Genomic DNA, 20,235 nt, shown 5'->3' with positions numbered 1-20,235 from the left:
ATCATGCCTTGCAGGTGTGGGTAGGTTAGAGCTAAGGCAGAAAGTCCAAAACTGTGTCGCTAAATGAAAGGGCTACATAAACAACGTAAGCCTCTCCAAGGGACCAAACCAGGGTCTAAAAAATTGGGGGGCTCAGAAGTACTTGGGGATTTTGCTGGACAAGAGGAAGGCTGTTTGAAAGAATTTTGGAAGTAGAATATAGGTGCTAATAGCAGCTTTTCATATGGTTGTGCTGAAGTCCTAAGTATTTTGAAGAAGCTGAAATGGAATAGATATGGCCTATTTATATGACATGGTTATAAACCCCATGCTCCCAACTTTTCCATTCTCTAACCCACTGACTGATGTGATTCCTGAATTCCAGCATTCCTTGGTGATAAAATGCTTCCCATCTTCTCCTTTCCTCCCCTTTTCATATAGTATTGAGTATATATTATGTATCAGGCATTGTGCTAGGCATGGGAATTCCTATTAAAACATAAACACCTCTGGGAATCATGAAATCTTAGCTTTGCCACATAGTGAGCTCTCAATAAACAGTTTTTGAATGAATGCATGAAGCCATTATTGGCTAACATCTTAGAAAGGATTGTGCTTTTACACCAGGAGGCAGCAACAGGGCAGGAAGCCTGGTGGATCTACAAGCATTTGGCTGCTGAAAAGAGGTAAAATAAGAGGCAAAGAGGTTTCTTGATAAATGTTTGACTACCCAACTTTGTTCAGCGTGGAATCCCTGGCTCAGCTCTTTGGAAACGAGAGGTCCTCAGAAAACAAGTCGTTCGGGTTCTTGAAGATGAGTTTTTTCCTTCTGTCACTATAATGCAACGCTCTAGTTCCAGATGAGGCAACAAGATGACTTTCTGTGAATCAGAAAGGTACTAAAGCAAGTTTTGGTATAAATCTATTGAGAACCTGAACTTGAACCTGCCCTTGGTCATGGACCTCTGTGGTAACAGAGGTCGTGTCCTGCATAGGAGCACTCAGTCCAGGGAACATGTAGGGGCTTGTACTTCACCTGGTGTGGGTGAGGTGATGGGGGTATCTGCTTTGTGGAAAAGGAACTTTACTAATTTCCTCAGGAATGGTCCTGTCTCTGAGAATTTCTATAGGTCACGTGGAAGTTACAGATCACCCATATTGTGCAAAGTTATTTTTGTTCATTGGGTTCTCTATTACCTGTCGGATCTAGAACAAAAAGCCATTCTAGACCTGCGGATTGCAGAACTCTGTCTCTAATATTGGCACAGAAGGATTGAGGGGGAGTGTGCTTACCTACTGCGGACAGGGAACAGGACTGGGACTGAGGAGCTCTGGAAGAATCCTTGTCCTGCCAGCACCACCTCCTCCCCATACCCTCACCCTGTGGCCATAGGGAGGTAACCTCTTGGCCTTGGCTTCCTCATCTGTAAGATGAAGGGTAGAAATTAGGGAATTTTTGAAACCCTCCCAAGCTAGGATTTCTATGATTCCCTTACAGTGCTGTTAAAGATCAATGCCTTTACCACCTCAACACCCCTCTCTGGCCATTAATAACCAATTTCAAAAACAGATGCCGAGCAGCCTGGGCTCTATGTCTTGTGGATGAATGAGGCGGGCACAGAGTGGCCCAAGCATTCTGTGAAGAGATACTGAAAGAACGGCACCTTTCTCAATTACTTGGGAAAGCAATCCAAGAATTGAAATTGCCAATCAAGAGCCATTGCACACAAGAGAAAATAAACAAAACAAAACACAAAACTTGTGCGTACAGAAAGTCTATTTTGGACTAAACCAAACTTAATTCATGTACAGGGTTGCAGAGGAAACCAAAATTCACCAAACAGAAGGAATATTTTGTCACTAAGACAACTGAGTGCAACAGAAAATACCCTCCGAACAGGTAAAACTTCCTGGTAGAGCTTAAAATTCACAACAGAAACTAGTAACTTAAAGAAGCGTTTGGCTGCCAAAGTGATGTAACGACAGGAATTTTTCCCCAATTAACCTTTTGTTGCGCCCCTTTCTATTATCTCCTAGTCAGCAAACTTCTCTTTTTTCCATTTCTGTCATTGTTTTTGGTTGTGCCCTTGCCTGTCTGTTTTCCTAGGTCTTATTTCTGAACGAAAGATTGTTAAACCACAGAATTTACTTTTGAAATCACTGAACTATGTCCTCCTTAGCTTGCCTCCTGCCAGGCCAGCAGGCAGTGCTGCTTGTTAAGGGAAACCTGCAGGACTGGGTTCTGGGCGGGGTGCGGGGGAGGGAATGGGAGGGGGAGGGAGAAGGAGGGAGAAGGAGGGAGGGGGAGGGGGGAACAGGCAGGGGGCAGGAGAGAGGAGCCCGAATCAGCCCAGGTGAGGCAGAGGCAGAGCTAACGAGAAGCATATGCCGCCAACCATTTTAAAGGCTGGCTGGAGCCAAGGGAAGTGATGAATTGCAAGAATGTGTTGTGTTCATAGCTGGGGAGCTGGCAGAAATAGCCTAGCTAGGGGACTAGGATGGAGGGTTTTTTTTTTGAGGACTCAGGCTTAAAAATACATTTCTCTTTGTCAGCAAAATGTTCTAGCTTCAAAACTATGAATGGTAGGCTACCTCTGTCAGACTAGTGCATTCTTTTTCACCTCAAATTCTTTAAGCTATGACTTACCTTCAAATCAGAGGACTAATGCCTCTAAAACAAATGGACTTGGGTGATAGCAGCTCTGAGCTACTTAGGACTTTTTTAAAAATACACGGGACAATCAGGCTTTTGGATTTGTACGAGGCAAACTTCCACTTACCCCAGAGGGTCGTTGGGAGGACACGGAATCTGAGCCCAGGCCCAGGAACACTTGTTCCTTCCGTGGAAGGGTAAATGCTGACGTCCAGGTCTTCAATAGCTTTATACCAAAGCTTGCCTTTTGCACCTTCCACCTCTCTTTTTACAACTTTCTCTTTCTGGGTTCACTTGTATTGTCCCAGGCTAGTCAGTTCCTAACTAAGGAAAGGAGCGTGGTGTCCTTGTAGGTGTCGTTCACTCCTGCTTTCCCTGGTGCCTGGCACAGAGCTGGTCCTTAAGAGCTCATCAAGTAGTTGTTAAATGAATCAAGGAATGCTTTTTTTCCCCCAGATGTCTATGTTCTAAATTTTCCTTCTGCTCAACCGTCTTAGCCCCCAATCAACATTCCAAGGAGTTTCGTTTTGTTCTGGTACTTTCTAATATGAAACCTTGAGCAAGTCACTTCATTCACTAAGTCTCAGTTTCCTTACCTTTCAATGGGGGTTAGAAAAACTTACTTTACAGGTGTGCTTTGAAGATTCACTAGATAATTCATGTAAGTAACACTGAAAAGGCTTAGCCTGCCTCTCGGCATATAGTAAGTCTTCCATAGACATTGTTGACCTCTTCTTCCACTTACATCTTCTGATGGTCTCATCACATATTAGAAAAGACGTTTGGTTAAATGGGTCATGCTGTGGTATGAATGATGATGGGTTTATTAATCCCAGCCTGCAGTAAAGTTTGAGAAGCTGGTGTTTCTTACTGTTCTGAGCTACCTCCCTACTCCATGTTCCATCTGAACAATCAGTGCTCACCCTCATTACCCCAACATTCAAGACAGGTGTCATCAATCTTTCAGCAAGAAAGACCTTTTGAAAGGTTGCTAGTCCTCAAATACACTGCAAATGATAGTATTTTAATTTTGTTTAACAGGTGAGCAAGTTAATAGAAAACAATGGAATCTATATTGAGAAATAAGGATGTATAAGGAGCAAAATGCATTATACAATTATATGATAGAAGAAAACAAAGCAAACAGATAAAATGTTCAGTCCCAGTTTTCCTTTGATGTCCTGAACAATGGAGTTTAGGAGGATGAAACATCCTGATAAAATCCACCTCATATTTCCTATAAAACTGATCTTTTGCACTCTAATTAAGTCAGGCATGAAGAAAATGACTGTAAATAAAAAGTAATTTTTTACATATGTAAGTTATTTCATGTGGTTATTTTCTAAGAAAATGTCTTAGAGGAATTGAAAGAAATAAATTATAAAAAAATAAAATTTTATTACATTTACCTTCATCAAAAATTTTATGAGCCAATGGATTTCTTCACATTTCTTAAAGGAAATAGACAGATTCAAAGTTTTAATTTTTTCCTTTTTTCTGAGGTTGGCATAACTTATAAGAAAATGCCCAATTATGGGTTCAAATGCCAACACATTTCTCTCCATCCCTCTTGCAAGTTTTAAGGCCTATTTAACTAGGAAACTGCTGATTTAAAATATTGCTTAACAATGGCAAATTCTTTCATCTCATAGATCTATGAATTAATCAGAACAAAGTAGGAATGTGCTAGACATAGTGGCAGAATTTAGTTGTTTTTTTTTTTTTTTTTGGCAGGAATACATGCTCAAGTACATTATAAATAGACAAAACTTACAGTTGAAGTTTTTTGGAAAAGCTATTAAACTTTCCACTATAATGAACCAGTGATGCTTCTGATATTCCAAATAGGATTCTATAGATTTGGAACCTGTTCTTATAATACTTAGCACACCCTCAAGGTAGATAATGAGTTGTAATTACCATTTCTTTTAAAAGGACCGTGACAGGACTAGCTTCAGTGGTGGCTGCGGAAGCTGCAGACTCTGCTCTATTTTACTTTACTCCCCTTTGTGCTTTATGCCCTTTTAAAATCATTTATATATAAGCTCCATTTTAGAATAGATAAAAAGTGGGAGGAGAAAAAAGAAATTCAAATAAAATGAAGATTTCCCATTGTCTCACATATATTTTCATCTAAACTTAACTCTTTGCCATTTCCATAAAGTCCTTTTTTTTTTTTTGACAAAAGGAAGTAAAAAATAGTTTTTCAAAAGCAATGTGAAATCTGCTCCCACTGCATTTACAGATTGGCTTAATGAAAATAATGCATAATTTATATGCCATCTCCACGAAGATATAACGGAACACAGAATATGGGATTTGGACTTCCACTAAACCTGTGGGGGAGGCTCTACCATGAACATCTGAGTGACCTCGGGCAAGTCTTGTAAACTCTCCGAGCTTTGGCTTCTACTGAGAAATAGAGTTTATAATGTGATGATTACATAAGAAAGTGTAAATAAAACACTTTACACAGCCCCTGGAACACAGTAAGAATTTAATAAATAGAAGCTATTATTATCATCCAGGCAAGGGAACAAGTGGAATACTCAATCCTTTTACTAATGAAAGTTGGTAATATCTAAAATCTCTACCATCTCATTGCTGCTTTGTATGTGAAATAAACTGAGAGTTTAGTGGTTGCCAGAGTCAAAAGCTCCCTAAGTACTTATAGTCAAGATGGTTATTATCACTAGGAATTTAAATTGGAGAAGGTCAGAACTGCTCTGTGCTTCTCACTTAAGTGATCCTGACCCCATTCAACCATGTTTGGAATTTACTCATACCCCTTCTGAACAGCAACACTACCTTAAATGTGTACCATGGTCCTTTCAACTTGTTAAAGCGCTCCCACCTCTTTGATCCCATTTATCCTCACAACAACCCTGTAAGGAAGGCCAAAACCCAAAAGCTCCTTAGCAATGTGACTCCAGGGATAGCCTAATCTGTTACAACTACTCAGGCCCAGGGAAATGGAATCTCCTTGTGTTTTTATAAAAGTGAGTGTGTGTGTTGGAGAGCTACCTGCCCGTGGACATTGAAGGAAGAGACCATTAGGCATGGGGGCATCGTGGTGCCAAGGATCACCGAGCTTTGCATCTTGGTGTGTACATTAGAGGGGAGAGGGGAGAAAAGGCTGTCAGAGTGGCAGATATGGTAATGCCTATTTTATTCCATTTTGAGAAATATTTGCAGCAGGTGTGGCATGTAAGAAGGAGCTCTTCACCCTGTGGAGAGAGAAACAATGGATGGGTTTCTCAGGCTATGTTGTGACTATGAAATGATGTGCTCAAAGAGTTAACCAAAACTCTTTCTTTTGCATGAGAATCTGACCTTTGGTTAACTTCTTAGCTTGATTTCCCTAGAAACAGATAAAGATGGTATGTGTCAAGTATGTTATCAGGCAACATTGCCTATGGTAAAAAATGACCCTTCATTGGTAGATGACCTGGAGACACTACAAATAGAACTATAAATACCTGAAGGGGATGCTGTACTTTGAAATTCACTGAGAGGAGCAATTCTTGCAACCTTGTGTCCTTTGAGAGGATCCTGGAAGCTATGTCTTTGGAGTTCTTATAAGAGTCATTGACTCCTATGTGATAAAAAGGCATAGGGAAAAGCAAAGGCAGTTGCTTTACCCACCCAGTGTGGATCTCCACTTCTTGCACGTGAACTGCCATGGCTTTCATGGTAGAAGAATGCCTAATGGGACCCTGCTGGCAAGCAGTAGTTCCCGTCTTACATTCATCTGAATGAACAGATGCCAAACATGGAGTGTGGTAGTCTTGTGAGTCTAAATGTCTAGTCAAGCCTAAGAAGACTCCCTGCTGGTTGTTATAGATAGGTTTAGTGTCATGGTGATCTCCTCTGGGTAATACATGAAACAGGGCTTTCTGGAAAGAGATCTGGTAATCTACTAAGTCTTCTTGGGCTGCCTTTATCAACATAAATTCAAATGCATCCAGTCACCCACCCACCCCTCCTTCCATTCTGTTTATTCAGAAAATACACTATGCCAAGCATTGTGCTAGAAAACAAAATATTTACAGTTGTTTTTCTCAATTATTCTTCATATTTTGTGGAAGGAAAAAGAACATTGTTTCTTAGAAATAAGAGTAATGGTAGTATCTAATAATTATTGAATTCGAGACACTGTGAAGCACTTTTCATGCATTATCTCATTGCATCCTTAAAAATAATTCGATGAGGTAGGTATTATTCTACAAATTTGATAGAAAAAGAAATTGAGGCACAGAGAGGTACCTCAAAGCCACACCTTTAATGTGGCACTTAAACTCAGGCAGTCTGGCTACAAATCTCAGGCTCTTAACTGGACAATAAGGTGACACACACCTTAACAGAAATTCATACCAAATCCTTCCTTCAACAATTTTCTACAAAGGCACTCCTGCCTCCACTTCCCCATCTCCTAAAATGCCTGAAAGTCCATCAGTCAAAACCCACTGGGGTTGAGCGACTCCTGAGGAGGCATCAGGAGAGCAGGGGAGATAGGCGAGGAGCTCAGAAAGGACAGGGCTCCCTGGGATCTATGTCTCTGGCCTAGGTCTCCTTTCCTCAAGGGTGGGATTGCGTTACTCTCTGCGATGATCTGACTAGCTTCCTTTTTTGGTTCTGAAGGGCCTGGCTCACAACTGAGCAAAAGTGAACATGGGGCACTTTATGTCTGCAGTAGTTCCCTTTAGAAACCAGATAATGAGATGAAATAAAATAACGTATGTAAAGGGACCAGCACGGTGCCTGTCATGTTGTAAGGATGCCATAATCTTAGCTATAACTGTTTTTTTTTCATCCCATGTTGCTTTCAAAATGCTGAAAATAATGGGAAAGGCAGGTATCTAAGCTGCTTTGGTGCCTAGTATTCTCTTTAACCATATATATTCATTGTGCGTCTCTCAGGTATATTTGTTAAGTGCCCATTGGGTAGACTGTGGAGGTATCTGAGAAAATAGAGAGAGCCAGGCCCTTCAGGATGTTCATGACATATTTAGAAACACATATTAGAAAATTTAAGAAAACCTTAAGAATCCTTAGAAAGAGACACTTACCAAATAGATGCTCCTCCCAGATAGGACTTTCTCAGCTATGGATGACATTAGCCATTAAAAATACTTATCTACTCAAGTACATCTAAATAAGTAAGGGAGTCAAAAGTCAGTCCCCTCTTTGCCAAACTCCAAAGCCTCAGACTTAGCTACTCCACTCTGCTCCTGCCCAGTCTTTGCTAAACAATGCCTCAACCAGCAACCAACCTGTCTTAGTTTCAAACACTTGTCAGGAGGAGAAAGCTGAATGCTGGACAATGATTCTGTCCTGGCCACCAGAGACTGTCTTGTCTGATGTCACACTGCTGCCTAGTAACAAAGCCATTTGCATCTTCTCTGGGCCTGGGGTCTCAGACCAATTTCTCTGGGCCTGGGGTCTCAGACCAATTTCCTGCTTTGCAAGTAGCCTTAGGTCCCTTACAAGAATAGAGAAATGCTTTCCATATTCCACTTCTGGAGCCACTCAGATCTCCAGAAGACTCAATACCTATCCTAGATTTCTTTTGCTGGGGGTTAAATTGTGAAATACTGGATTCCACTTCTCTGCCTATGATGGGGCTTGGAATCAGAAATCACTTGAGGCAAAGGACTTCAGAAAAAGGCCCCACCTCAGGTGATGGGGGTATCCTGGCTGGAAAGTCTGAAGTGAGTCTTAGGTACTATGCTGGTTTGGAAGGATGTATGGACCCTAGAAAAGCCATGTTTTAATCTAACTCCCATTTCAAAAAAGCAGAATAATCCCTATTCAATACTGTGTGTTTGAAACTGTAATCAGGTCATCTCCCTGGAGATGTAACCCAATCAAGAGTGGTTGTTAAACTGGATTAGGTGATGATATGTCTCTACCCATTTGGACAGATCTTGATACGTTTCTGGAGTCCTATAAAAGAGGAAACATTTTGGAGAAGGAAAGTGATTCAGAGAGAGCAGAGCAGAATAACAGGGCCACAAGAATCAGAATCCATCCGCCAGCGACCTTTGGAGATGAAGAAGGAAAATGCCTCCCAGGGAGCTTCATGAAACAGGAAGCCAGGAGAAGAAGCTAGCAGATAATGCCATGTTTGCCATGTGTCCTTCCAGATGAGAGAGGAACTCTGACTGTGTTCACCATGTACCTTTCCAGATGAGAGAGAAACTGTGACTGTGTTTGCCATGTGCCCTTTCACTTGAGAGAGAAACCCTGAACTTCATTGGCCTTCTTAAACCAAGGTATCTTTCCCTGGATGCCTTAGATTGGACATTTCCATAACCTTGCTTTAATTTGGACATTTAATAAATTATCCTTTTTAAAAGCTGTTCCATTATGGTATATTGCATTCTGGCAGTTTGCAAACTAGAATAGGTACTGATCTGTCTGCAGAGTTGATCCCTGTCCAGGCACAAACCAGAACTCATTCAGCATGGACTAGGTCTGGTTTCACCAAACACGTATTGAGTAGGTACTCTCCTAAATTTTGGGAACAAAACGTTGACAAGACAGGTGTCTTCCCTTGAGAAATTCAAAGTCATCTCTTGTTCATATAACAAGAACACATTCCTCAGATCATATGTGGCAAAAAAAAAAAAGGAACATTGATTCTCAAACTCTCATAGAAGAAATGTTCACCACTAGGAAGTTATAGTTCTAGTCTGGAAGTCTAAAATGTCCAACTCAATGAAGAAAAACACTATCAACTACACTAGAACCTCCCCCAATGAGAATTCTGTAGCAGAGTGATCTTAATGAACTCAGAAATCCCAGACAGAAATGGAAGCAATATAAATAAACATAAAAGAAAACAGAGGTGCTGTAACACAACTATAAATTGCTCTTCTCCCCGACTTTCCTCCAATCATCAGGGCAAAAGAAGGAAGTTGGTCTATGTGGCAGAGAATAGACCAGCAGCTGTTCTATATCCTGCCAAGAGGAGAGAGACTTATCATAAATAATAGCCAACAGTATGTCCTTTGGGACTAGAGTCAGCCAGTCGGAGTGGGGGTTATGGAGGAGAGAGGGAGGGCTGATGGGGCTGGGGTGGGGGGTGACCAATACAGCAGAAGATGAATTAGGAGAAAACCCTATCAAATGTTCCTGTGCACTTATGTTTCTATTACCTCATTAGGGTGGTTACATAATGCTACTCCATTTATAAACTAAAAGGGAAATAAGGGGCAGAATTCTCATTAGCAGTGGCTGATGTGAGACATTAACATATTAGTAAGTCATGTGGGAGAACGGTTCATATGTTTGGGAACATCTTTCCTTTCTCTCTTCATCTGTTAGGTATTTGGTCTATTCTTTCTCTCCTTTTGGCCACATCCATGTATCTGTGACTCAGAAACTGAGATGGAGTTGACAAATTCCAAAAAGCCCTTATTTTGAGAGCTCTTCATGTAAGAACGTTTCAGAGTTTGTTTTACTCCTGTATATTCAACCGGGAGACAAAATAAACAATCTTATAGTAGACGTATGGGTCTCTCCCTGCTTCCCTCCCTGGCTGTGCTTCCTAGCCAGATAGAGATTGGGGCTCTGAAATTCCTCACTTAACGGCATTTTTCTAGTTGTGGGGAAACTTGCCATCCTTTTCACAGAACCTTTTCAGTGTCCTAATTCCAAGTTGTGACTTTACAAGGGGATAATTTGGGGGACTACTGTTTATGCATATACTTCATTAAAAAAAAATACCTCTCTAGGATAGTAAAATTCAAAAAGTAATATTTAACAAAAGATGAAATCGAGTCCCAAAGTGTGAAACAACCTGCTCAGGTATTTAGAGGACTAGCCGAGGCTGGGATCCAACGAAAACTGGAATTCTGTAGACTCTGCCTGTAATATGGGAATTTCTAACAGAGGTTGTCTATAGTATCTGTGGGCTCTCCTAACGAGGGAGCAGGGTAGGGGCATGGGGGTGCTAAATAGAGATCAAGCCTATTAAAAGGGTCCCTCAGAGAAATAATTGGCTGTTTAGCCTATATTTATGCCTTACATGTGGTTTTAATTTGATAGACTTAGCCTGTATTCCTACATAACCCTCTATCATCTCTATCTCTCTCCTTCCATTTTCTCTTATATTACTTCTGGCTTTAATTTTTGAGGCTTCCGAATGGATTTTGTAAAGTTAGCCTTTCTCTGAGGATGAACCCTTATCTTGCACTTGACCCCCTACTGGTAAGCAGATGAAGAGTTTGGGGAATCTGGTACTGCACAGGGTTTGGAAGGGATATCTTTAACTAGATTAGAAATAAGCAAATCCCAAACATTTATATGGTAGATAGTAAGTTGGGGAGTTTGCAATCTACCTAGGCCCTGAGAAGCAGTATTTATTTAAATTAGCAGTCTATTCATCGAGGTATGCAGTTTTATACGTTTTCTTGTCCACAATATTTTTGGGTACAGTATCCTAACTATCCAGCAGATGGCATCTGCTTCAACATTCTCATAAATTCTGGTTATATTTCAGGGCAAACAGGACACTGATACATTGAAACCTCCCTTAATTTACTTCTACATTTAATATTTCAAAAAGGCTGGTGGAAATATACTTAAGGGAAGACAATTAATTTTTTGTTATTGTTGTTGTTAAGAGTGAGTCTTTTCTCTTAGCATGCCCAAGGCAGGACCATGGATACCTAGGAAAACCTTGGCCATTTGAAAAGAAATATAATCAGAATTAAACCCAGAAACTGTCTTTGAAAATCTATTGTTTTAGTTACTTTCAACGCTGAAGAAGAGCCGAGTGTTGATGGCAGATTCTGAAAAACAAAGCTAATCTCAAACCATGTACTTGAAGGGACAGAAAGAGTGAAAAAAAGGTACCAGCTCTTCCAAGAAGTAAGGGGCGAATGAATACACAAAGCTTTATGGATAGTTGCCATACAGAGCCTTTTCCCTCTTCACTTCGTATGAAGAGTTGGGTGATTGAATGACTTCTAATGTTTAATGGCACCTGTGCTCCAGCGTTTTGTAAGGCTCACACACGAAGACACTCATCCATTTCCAGATGAGCCTATGGGCCCCATCCTTTTGTGTCAAGCACAAAGAAAAAGGAGAGAGAGGGGGAGAGACAAAGAAACAGCCTATGTAACCAAGCCCTGAACAAGATTTAAACAACTAACTTAGTAAACATCAATCTTAGGATGCTATGTGAAATGGAGTTATTCTAAAAAAAAAAAAAAAAAAAAAAATGTTGGCTTCATTTAAAAGATCCCTTTGTTTAAAGAAAATGCCAAGTTGAATTTCCAAGCAGTAAGTCAATCTTTTCTACAAGAAGCTGACAAGACAAAAGCAACAGCGTGAACAGGTGAAAGACGGGGCATCTGAAATAAAGCAATAAACCCTGCTCACTGTTGTTTTTAAAGGTCTGATTTCCTTGTTTTATATTATTTGTCAAGGATCAAAGGGGCTGTGGAAAGAGCGATGGGTTAGAAATCAAGAGACTTGTGTGATCTGCTGTGTTAATTTGTGTGAGTCACTTCACCTCCCTGGACCTGTTTCCGTCCATGTAGTACCAGGAGATTGGGCCAAACGACTTGGGTCATTTTCAGCTTATGTTTGTGCTGATGGACCATTCCTATAACCACAGACCAGCCTTGAGGGACTCATCTGTGAGTTGTCATAAGAGACAGTAGGAACTGGGATAGTGCTAGCTCTGGAGCCAGTGTGCCAAACTGAGCCACTGGGAAGGTATGCAATAAGGAAGCATTTTAGAATACTTTGAGTTGAATTTCCCCCTTTTTATTTCCGTGGTTATTTTCTGAGAGAGAGAGAGAGAGAGAGAGAGAGAGAGAGAGAGAGAGAGAGAGAGAGAGAGAGAGAGAATAGACACCGAGGTTTAAAAGCATAGAAATGAATCTGTTTGGTTTTAACTTTTTTTTTTAGCTTGAAATTAATGTGCATTTTGACCATTTGATTCTTTGTACACACCATCCTTACATCCATGATATAAGTTTGGAATTTAAAAATGCCTGACATCTCCTCCTGTCTCAGCCACAGTTAAAATACACAATGGATTCTTCAGAAATGCAGAGTTAGAACATTTGAGGCAGCTGAATACTGATTTACATGAAAGCTGAAAGTGTACAGTACCAATAAAATGTATCTTTGACATCTTGGCTTCCAGAGAAACACATTTCCTTTGTTCATTCACAAGTCTACTCTCTTTCCACCTCAGATTTAATTATCTTCCCAGTTCTCATTTGCGTATGTGTAGGCTACCATTCACAATACGCCAAGCCCTGCATGTGGGAGGCACAAATCTTTTCATTCAAAAAAAAAAAAAAGTAGATAAGCCATTTTGACTGCATAGTATGTGCTTTAGACAAAGCCAAAGGATGCTAACTATATTTCAAGAATACCAATGTCCTTGAAATGAAATTTGTTGTTTGGTGTATTGATCTATATCACTTAGCTTATACCTTCAATTTATGTTTTAGATACATAAAACACACTGTTTTTTTTTTTAAATAAAATCATAGGCTGTTGGAACTGGGAGGGGTTTTATAGGATGATCTAGTCCAACCTTCTCATCTTTACAGATGAGGCAAATGAAGCTCAGAGATATAAAGAGTTTGCCCCAGATGACTCAGATGGACAGTGGCAGAAGTGAGATGTGGGCTTTTGTCTTTTTTTTTTTTTTTTTGTAAATTTACACGCCAAAATTAGTTACCCATCCTTGATTACCATGCTCCGTGGCATCTCCCTGCTGCCATGCACCCTCTCTCTCAAATCCGTTCTTTTGCATTGAAGTCAGATCTATAGCAGCTATTTAATTTCTGATTTGGAGCTGATACCCTTAGATCCTTCTCTTACATCCTATAAATTCATCCTAAATGCAACTGAAACCCAAATGACCTCATCTGTTGATCCATCTATCCAACACAGAGCCACCCACCTACCCTCAATTCCTCCATCCATCCAGGCATCCATCCATCCCTTGGTCCAAAAACAAACAACCACTGAGTACCAGGCACTGTTCTCAACCCAATAAACAAAATAAAATGTCCCTGTTCCTCAAGAAGCTCACAGTATCATCTGCTCCTGAGTAATATTTTTTTTTAAAAAAAGGATATGCCCTTTAAAGTTGGTTTTAACAAGAATCAAAGTAAAGGTTCACATTATGTCAACAAATGTTCCACTCTCCTTGTTCTCTAAATACAGCAACACTTCAGTTTTTGGCATTGGCAGAGAACGAGGTGTTCCACGTAAGTAAACTCTGCAGACCACTGAAACCAAAGTTTTGTATGAAATCTTCCTCAAAGTGTACTTCATACTTCCCTGCCTTTGGAAACAGAGGATACTGGACATAATTTCATAATTTAACTTTTTTTTTTTTTTTTTGGTGACTCAGAGTAATCTCTTAGGAACATCCATTATCATACTGGAAAGTGATACTCTTCTGCGTCTAATTTTCCAGTTCTCCCTCTCACTGTGAGCAGCCAGCCTTTCACTGCAAGTTATGCTTATTTCCACCAGGCTTCCCACAATTGCTCTTTGAATTTGCCAGGGAAAAGGAATCAGATCAGGGAATTCCTTAAAAATTATGTCTTGAATCTATATCAGAATCAGTAAGGCTTTCAGTAGGGGTCTGAGGTATAGCATACATGACTTTAATGTATGGATGGAAGGACAAACAATTCTCTACTTCTTTTTTCTGTTTACTTCCAAGCTTAAGGCTACGTGGGGAAGGGGAGATCGGCGTGTCATGCCAGCTGGGCACGCTGGACGAAACGACTGTCAGCCTGAGCCTGGACTCTTTCATCTTTTCCCCAGAGCAGAAGCAAGGTGCATCTATTTAAGTCTAAGTAGTTTTCAACAAGGATGATATCGCCTCCTTGAAGAAACTTGTTTGAATGGAATCCAGTTCTCTTTCTTCCTGTTGCAGGAGCCCTCAGAACTCTGCCCATCCACCAGACTCATCTCCTGTCCCGCTGCAATAGGGTCCAAAGGAAGTCCCAGCTTCCACTTACCACATGTGCTATGGTCAAGTCCTGTGCCGTTCAGTAGTGAAGTGGACACTGCTACCCCATTTCACAGGAGGAATCTGAGGCATAGAGAGGTTACATAATTTCCTATTGTTGCAAGGGTCATCATAATGGGAACTGGGGATTCTTAGTTGGACTTTGTCACTGACATTCACATTCCCCAGGTGATTACCTGCAAAACTATGACTAAAACAGATCACGGAGTTTCTAAGCTGTCTTTCAGTTTATACCTGATAATAGCACTAGGTTGTGGGATAAGGGCTGCAGGGTAGAGATGAGTGGAGAAAAAGCAAAATTAAGAAAAAAAATACAATCCAGATTTTATCTCATTGCTTGTCTACTTGCAGATCTTATTTCATATGTGTTAATCCCCCACTCCCATGTTCTCTGCATATGCTTTATGGTAAAAGGCAAGGTCAAGGGAAGCAGAAAGAAGGCCATATGATGTAATAAACATAGAAGTGGAGGAAACTACCATCTTTCACATATTCAAAAAACATTTATTGAGAGATTACCATGGGCTAGACATTGCAAGGACTTAGAGATGGGTGGGAAGTGATCCTCATCTTTGAGCATCTGACACTCCCATGGAAGAGGCAGAATTTTAAGTGAACAATTGATTCAATATGTTAAGTGCTAATACAGATGTAGGATAAAAGATAGAGAAATATAATAAGCTGTGGGAGTTCAGTGTTTAACTCTGCTGAATGAGAAGATGATCAGCAAATTGGATCTAGGGTTGTGCAAGAGCTCTTCAGGCACAGGGCACAGAAGCAACAAAGTTGAGGAGGAATGAAAGGGCTTCATGTGGTACGTCCATGAGTGATGTGTAAAGTGAGGCAGGAACCTTATGTGCTAAAATCTAAAAGAGTTCTGTGAAATGATCCCATCACCATAACCACCATTTTTATAAATGCAATGACTAAATAAGTGCATGACAAAAATTTCTGGCACAATTATAAGTGAACAAAACTTGCAGTTGAAATTTTTGGAAAAAGCCGCTAACCTTTAAGTGCACTGAATTCCAATGATGCTTCTGATATTCCAAACTGGACCCAACTGATTTGGTCCCTGTTCTCTTGGTATTTAGCATGTCTTCCTCCGATTACAAATTTTTGTCCCTGTGTTTCTGTAAATAGGTCTGAACTTTTCAGACCATGTGTCCTGATTTTTTTTTTATTTAGAAAATATTACCCTTTGCGTTATTACCCACAAAATCACCCAAATAACCATTTTTGTGCCATTTCAACTGGATACATTATGCATGCACAGAGGCGCCAGATCTAAATGAAAAGATCTAATGGTAAGAAAGCGGGAATTGAAGTGAAAATTACATGGTATTGCTTTTCTTTAGTAATCTAAATGTGCTAAAATTTGTTAAAGCTGAGGCCTTTCTTTTAAAAAGACCAAAGTGCCATATTCAATGTTACTACTCCCTGGGAGGAAATTAGGGTTCTTCGGGAATAAAATCACCTCTTTTAAATCACTGCTAAATTCGAGTTTTCTGAATTGTAGTCCTGTGGCTGGGGTCTGAAAGGGTTATTCCTTTTCAAAACTGTGACAAAGCAGTAGCTCAAAGAGTGGATAATCAAGTTCTGTTTATTGAACAATATATTTTTTTTTTTCATGAGACTGGTGTGAAGTAGCATTTCCCAGTCATGGATAGGGAAACTGAGAATTCAAGAGGTGAAGTGATTTCAGGGTCAGACATGCGATTGGAACTGGAACCAGGTCTCTAGATTTCCAAGTTATTCTGTGTCTGAAATGGATACAGATGCATTGATAAATGAAACCAAAGTGAAAAGCCAACCATGTTCCGCTTTCTGGCACTTTGGAAACAATAATTATTGGCTCTATATTCTCTCCTTAAGGACTGATCAGCTTGGTTATCAAATTCCCCAGAAGACATTCACATCAGGGATTTATTTAGAAATCCTCTGAATTTGTTTTAAGCAGGCTGACAGCTATTCTTTCAATTATAAGAAATTGTCTGCTGGGATTGTTCTTCCCCTCTGGTTTTCCTGGATGAAGAGATTATGTGATTTCAATAGTTGGGGTAAGGGACAAAAGTTCACATAACAGAGGCTGAATCTGAAGGGTGACTGAATGCTGTTTTAAATGAGTTGGAGGCAGAAAGCCACAAAATGCAGTTTCTTCTTTCGGAACAATCATGAGCAGAGAATATAAAGGTAAAAAACAGGTTTTAAAAGATTAATATAATTCCCTGCCAAGTGCATCAGATGTTTAAATATATAGGGAGAGAAAACAAAAGCCAGATTGGTTTCCCTGGAGTACAGGTGTATACCAGCAGCCCAATTTTGCATCGATTATATCATGGTGTGAATAAAGAATGGGAGATCCACAAATCCTACAGAATAAGTCAATTTCTTCCCAGATGAAACGTGTAAAAAGCTGTAATTCAGAATATCAAAAGATAAATTTTCAGGTAAAAAAAATTTCCATTTCAAACAAAACTTTCCTTTTCCCTTTTCTCCCCCCGTCCCTCCTCATCTCTCTTGCCCCAATGCCCCATTTTAATTTTTCTATATTAAAGAAAAGTCACTCAAACTACTCCTACTTAAAATAAATGCAACCCATAAATAGAAGTATAATTAAATGAAGAAAAATGTGTTTCCCTTGTAGTCTTCTAGTAATCCTTAATGAGCAAGAACCTTTGCTTTCAGTTTATCTGGTGTTGCTGTTATTTAGAGCAGGATGAACTTGACAATGGCACCTGTGGAATACTTGCTGATTGACTGACTAATTGATTGCACACAGTAACAACGGTGCTAAAACAACAAATCCAAAGTGAGATCTGACCAGTTATTCAACCTCTGGGAACAGAAGGTTCTTCAAAGCAGTGTGAGACTCATTCACTGAAAACCTGCCATGTTCCAAGGAAGGTGAATCAGATGTTCAACTTGAAAGTTCTATTCGGCACAGGCACGTCAATGAATATAAGTTTCATAACAAAATGCAAAATCAGTAAACTGTGAGAGCAAAGTTCTACTTTTCTGCACTATTGAAAGGAAAAAAGTTTACTTAAAAGAAAATGGACTTTTTTAAGGGTCATAGTTTTAAAAACCCTACTGCTTTGATATTCTTCCTTTTTATAAAAGTAATCAATTTTGATAAAATAAATAAAAAGTTAGGGAGGAGCTAAGGTATCAGGGAGGAGTAGACACTTTTTTTTTTTTGCCTTGGTTTGGGTTACATAGAGTGACTCAAAGGAAATAGAAAGTTGCTACAACTGTGCTGTGGCATTTATAATAAAAGGCTCCACCTCATATTGCCTAGACACTAGGCAATTTAACTGGTAATGCCAGTGGGATGATGTAGTATTTCCTGTGCTGTTTTAACTTCTCAATAACCATGTAGACACTGCAGTAAAGCACAGGTAAAAAGTTCACAGCTCTAGGGGGCGAATAGGAAGTGCTCTGCAAAGCTATAAGCTTACATAGGCATCCAGCTGGAAATAACATTGGAAGAATAGAGGAGGGTGTAACACATGGTAATAATTTGAAAACTACAGAAGGCAGATCTTCCAGGCTACAATAAGGGTGACAGAGTTTTCTCTCAAAGGAATTCTGAAATACAGAGTGGTGGAAGAAAGGGAAATGCACAGTCCAGTTTACATAAACTGGGAGCACTTGGAGAGTTTGGCTTAGCATTTTACTTCTTAGGGTATCCGGGAGGGCAAGTGCCCCTCACCATCGTCAGCTCTCGTCATCCTTCTTTTTTTTTTTTGCATGGGCAGGCACCACGGATGGAACCCAGGTCTCAGGCATGGCAGGTGAGAATTCTGTCTTCATTCATTTTTAATATCTGTCTCAAAGGCCACGTCAATTAAACGGGGTCACTCCCCTTTATAAAACCCTGCCTAGGACTTTGTACCTAAGAATATTTCTTCTTTGTGCCTAAGAGCATATCTGGCTTTTCTTTTATTGTGTACTTATCTTAGTGACCCCTTTCTTCTCCTGCAATGCTCTGCCTCTCCCCATAAGACTGTAACTGTCTTGATGGCAGGACCAGGTTATGCTCATTTTTAGTGCACCAAATTCAAATATGATTATATTGCCAATCCCCTATCTCAGTAAAAGCTTTTCAGTGACTTCCCATTGGCTCTTTGGTTAAATCCAAGCAAACTCTAACACGGCTTACACAAGGTCCTTTACAATTTGATCCCAGCCTCAGGCCAGCCCTCTGTTTACCTTTCAGGCACTTTACTAATCCTTCCTTTCCCTGAACAATCCTACTTTCTTACTTCGAGGCCTGTGTGTGTGCTGTTCCCTTGACTGGGACATGCTGTCCACCCACCCCCACCCCCATCTGCCTGCTGCTAACTCTTACTGCAAGACTCATAATCATATTTCAGAGACCCATTCCCTAGCCTACAGACAAGGTTATCTGTTCTCATACTTTCGTATTGTTCCCTTCTTGGGAGAACAATAAAAGGGAGAATTGCTCATTCTCCATTTTTATTACTTCTTTAGTATGTTTTTTTTTCCAAGCTAGACTGCATGTTCTGGGAAGTCAGAACTATCTCTTTTTAGCACTGTATCTACAGAGCCTATGGCATGAAGCTTGAGAAAATCAGCTTTTTCTATTTTTATTTTCGAGTAAGTCAATGAATAGCTACTGGAATAGCAGCCATCATGGACTGAAATGCTAACCATGGGCCAAAGGATGTGCTAAATACTTGATACATATCAGGACACTGGATCATCACAGTGGTCCCATTATTATCTGTACCACACATTTATAGATAAGAAAACCAAGACGGAGAGAGGTTGTTAATTGAGTTACCTACCTCAAAAGTGACAAAACTGGGATTTGAGCCCAAGGCTGTCCCACTCCAAACCTATGGGCTTGTGTGGAACTGCACTGTCTCTCTCAAATAGCAGAACAGTAAATGCTTACTAGAAACCAGCTTGTGAATATAATAGTTTCCTCCCCTTTGAGAATCCTTCTGTAATAATTACAATTTCAATTAATGTGATCAGAACTATTCCTAACTCCAATAAAAATCCCTAAATTTGACATCTGAATCTAGTTCTCATTTTCTTTTTTTGGCTGATTCAATAACACTCAAGTTCAACCAAGGCCTTCAGTTCTGCTTGAATGCTGCCTGCATGCTTGGACGTGAAATAGGTTCATGTCTAAATAATAAGCCAAGGGTGGCCAGGATACCTTGGACCTTTCAAAACTATGATTGGCTGGCTCTGAGACACTGTCATATGACACCCTCTAACTCTACTTTCCTGAAGGTACTTGATTCATTGTAGAGTCAGGGTAATACCAAAGTTCCTGAGAATGGTAATATTTACTCCCCAAATTATGGAAAACATAAATTGGGTCACAGCATAGCAGCTCAATATAAGAACACATCCGACCAGCAGAGTGATTCAGTTATGGCACGTTTCTTCTCCTGGATGATGGATGAATCACAGCAGAATTTGGGAAACCATTGGTTAAATCTCCTATAGAAAATGATGTGTCAAACAGGTGGGTGGTTAGACAGAACTTCTAATGTCCCTTTCAGCTCTATGATAAGGAATGCTTGATAAAATGTTTCTG

The 20,235-nt window shown here is 40.1% G+C and overlaps 1 protein-coding gene and 1 long non-coding RNA gene across 7 annotated transcripts in view; one reads left to right on the top strand and one right to left on the bottom strand.

Moving 5' to 3' along the window:
• Positions 1-20,235, bottom strand: part of MAML2 (mastermind like transcriptional coactivator 2) — a 341,806-nt gene that overhangs the window by 61,654 nt on the left and 259,917 nt on the right. The window lies entirely within an intron of this gene.
• The window catches only part of LOC143644332 (uncharacterized), a 58,876-nt gene that overhangs the window by 27,168 nt on the left and 11,473 nt on the right, over positions 1-20,235 (top strand). For 5 of the 6 annotated variants that reach the window (XR_013156628.1, XR_013156626.1, XR_013156629.1 and 2 more), the window contains 2 exons: positions 1,792-1,879; positions 18,416-18,451. This is a non-coding gene — a long non-coding RNA (uncharacterized LOC143644332). The remainder of the gene's footprint in view (positions 1-1,791; positions 1,880-18,415; positions 18,452-20,235) is intronic. The other variant, XR_013156627.1, reaches the window with a different exon arrangement.

The sequence above is a fragment of the Tamandua tetradactyla genome, chromosome 8 (assembly GCF_023851605.1).
Source record: "Tamandua tetradactyla isolate mTamTet1 chromosome 8, mTamTet1.pri, whole genome shotgun sequence".
NCBI classification, from domain to species: Eukaryota; Metazoa; Chordata; class Mammalia; order Pilosa; family Myrmecophagidae; genus Tamandua; species Tamandua tetradactyla.
This window is presented reverse-complemented; position numbering and strand designations above follow the sequence as displayed.